Source organism: Hemiscyllium ocellatum, unplaced genomic scaffold (assembly GCF_020745735.1).
Source record: "Hemiscyllium ocellatum isolate sHemOce1 unplaced genomic scaffold, sHemOce1.pat.X.cur. scaffold_659_pat_ctg1, whole genome shotgun sequence".
Taxonomy (NCBI): Eukaryota; Metazoa; Chordata; class Chondrichthyes; order Orectolobiformes; family Hemiscylliidae; genus Hemiscyllium; species Hemiscyllium ocellatum.
The window spans coordinates 174,861-177,968 of record NW_026869156.1 but is presented as its reverse complement, the minus strand read 5'-3'; the positions used below and the strand labels follow the sequence as shown (position 1 = coordinate 177,968).

General features: G+C 40.0%; 1 non-coding gene across 1 annotated transcript; it reads right to left on the bottom strand.

The window, feature by feature from the left end:
- Nucleotides 1–589: 589 nt before the first annotated feature.
- On the bottom strand, nucleotides 590–671 carry trnas-acu (transfer RNA serine (anticodon ACU)). Its single transcript has one exon. It is a non-coding gene; the product is annotated as a tRNA-Ser (tRNA).
- Nucleotides 672–3,108: the final 2,437 nt, after the last annotated feature.

The window sequence follows — 3,108 nt, the reverse complement described above, 5'->3', positions numbered from 1 at the left end:
GTGTGTATAACGTTTTGGAGCTTGATTCCCACATCTTGTGTTTATCTGTGCCTTGTTCCCAGCCTTCATCAATGGCGAGAGCAACGGGCGAGGAAGAGACCAATGTGTAAGTCTTTCCGTACTTCTGCATGGCACCCACATCTGCAATTCTCTACTGTGCATTTATAGTCAGTTCTCGGTGCCCCAACACCCACGTCCTGCCCCTTTTGAAATATTTCCATTATTTTGTGCAGTTTTTCTGTGCTCTTCTCACCAAGATGAATCACTTCTACTCAACCTGTTCCAGATTTCATTTGACAAAACAGTCATTAAGAATCCCATTACATAAACACGCCCTTCACATCTCTTGTATTTTGGTTTTCCTGGATCTCTTTCATATGATAAAAGGTCCCAGCTGCTCGACTTGAAAAAGAAAATCGCGTTGCTTTTCATTATCCCGATGTGATCTACGTTTCAATGCAATTTAGGCAACTGACTCAAATTATTCTTTGAGATTTTATGATAGCGTCGATGCATATAAATTGACCATTGGAGTTCCAATTTCAATAAGACAGGTGTCAACATACAAAAATAGCAACATTGAAAACAGCGACGAGAGTGGAATTCTAACCCACGCGCGCAGAGCGCAATGGATTAGTAGTCCATCACCTTAACCTCTCGGCCACCTCGTCACATATGCTGGCATGTGTATGAACTTATGAATAAGTGAATTGCGTAAATTATGCTGAACAGTAGATATTTCTCCCTGGTCCAGTGAAATGCTAAATAGCACAGTACGGTCCCAAGACTATGGTCTGACCTCTGGGTTGTGGGGCAACGGCATTCCCACTGTGACACTCTGCTCACAGTGATCTGAACAAAAATGAAGAAAAGACTATGTAACAAAGTCTGTTGAAATCTGTGAATATTTGAAGTCAACGGAATGAAGAACCTGAAAAAGCAGGAGGTGTTCTTTCAAGAAAGAGTTGGATAGAGCTCATAAGGGTAGTGTAATCAAGTGTTGTGCGGATAAGGCAGGAACAGGATACTAATTGAGAATGATCATCCATAATCATAATGAATGGTAGTGCTGGCTGGAAGGGTAGAATGGCCTACTCCTGCACCTATTGTCTATTGTCGATTAAATTGCCTGTAAGGAATTGTTTTCCGGACTGGAGGAGAGTGCATAGTGCTCAATGTCATTATTCGGAACACCTTTCTTCTGCTCAGATATTTTTGACACGCACCTGTGTACAGAACAGACAACTTCAAAATCCTAAATGAGGTTAAACTGACAATTGAATTCAACAATGCAAAAACCTTGATCTGTGTCATTTTCCTGGGCCATGCTACAACAAATCACTGTATGATCACAGCAACACAGTGAGCAAGTGTCAGAAGGAAAATGAGTGCAGTACCAGAGAGAATGCTGGGAGCAGCAGTTGACACACGGGGAAGTGCATTTCCCACAAGAGGAACACTTCCCAAACAACGGACTGTGGTGGAAGAATTCAGAGGGGGTTTACAAATTGGAATTTGATGCCAGAGTCACAATGGAGACCTGTCATTGAGTCTGTTAAAGATGAAATTTTTAAGATTTTTACAGATAAAAAACAAAATAAAATGTACATTGGTTAGTGAAGGCAAATGTTGACATTGTATATTTCAACAATCTACCCATCTTTGCAATGAGCAGCTCACCACTTTCCCCACTCAGGTACAGAACCACTGGTGAAGATGATCGTTACTAGCCATGGAATCAGAGAAACTCAGTTTCCCAAACGTTAAGGTACAACCAGGAATGTGGAGGTAAGCATTAATGTGTTGCTCCTGTGCTGCAGGTGGGCAGTGCACAGTATCTCTGTGCCAGTATAATGGGTTGTGCCCTCCGAAGTTTTAAATTTGAGCCTCACATGGAGCAGCTTCAATTATTCATTGTCTTGAGGGGTACGGATGGAAGGTGATATTGAGCAAAGCCAAGTTTATGGGAAAATACCCGTGTTTGTGGATTGGCAAACGTCCTTTTCTGGATAATGACTCCTTGATCAACAAACAAGTATTTAAAACGTGAAGAGACAGGTGTGGAGAGAGAGGCAAAGTTGATTTTTCAGCAGATGAATAACGTTTGGCATGTGCACTGCGTTAAATTACGGGAAAATAGATGCTGAACTGGTTTCATGTTATGCAGTTTGTTACAAACTCACAAAGGTTATTGCAATAATCAAAAGAAAAAAACACACATAGGACCGTTCGAATTTCGTATTGAATTGAATGTTAGTTTGAGCAGATTTTATCTTCAATAGCGTGCTGCAGAGAAGTACAGCGGGTTAACAACACAAAAGGACAGAATCTTCTTGGTGCATTTCTTAGGTTGAGTTAAGAATGTAGGAAATATACGTAACATCATGTAAATGTGGTCAAATCTTTAAAGTCCAAGTGACGATTCAATTCCTATCATTAGGTTATAACTTCTGTCTGCAGTTATTTTAGGACATCAGCTCCATTTACAGAGTTTCACCTTGAATAATACGCCACACCTTATCAATCCATGAACTTTTTATACTCAATCTTATTCAGTTGTACGTATTCATGAAATGTCTTTGTGTCTGAACTCAACCAAATTCGAAATTTTTACGCAACCACACTGAATTTCTCTCAATGTAAGACTTTCTCCTTGTATGTTTTTTTCAGGTATCTTTTAAAACACTGTGAAATCAGATTCTACACTTTATTTCTGGAAAGTCGTTCGCGATTTGACTAACTCTATTGAGTGGAAGAAACTCTCATCCAAACATTCACTCATGGTTTTTAAGACCTAACTGAAGTTATTGATTCACACGAAAGAAGGGGTTTCCCCGATTTAGTCATTCAACCCTCACATTTTGTGAAAATCTCATTTGTTTACCTCAAACTTGCGTGTTTCTGCACCAGCATTTCCAAATCTTGTGAATAAACTCCTTCATTCTTTCTATCATCCCGTTTGTATTCTTTCTGATATCCTTATGTCTCAGTAAACAACGTCATTGACGTTCTAATATCTTGCTATCCAGGAAACAGAGTCTGTGCCTCTGTACATGTTTTTGGTGGAGCATGAGGACAAGGATTACACACAATGCTCCCACTGAGGGT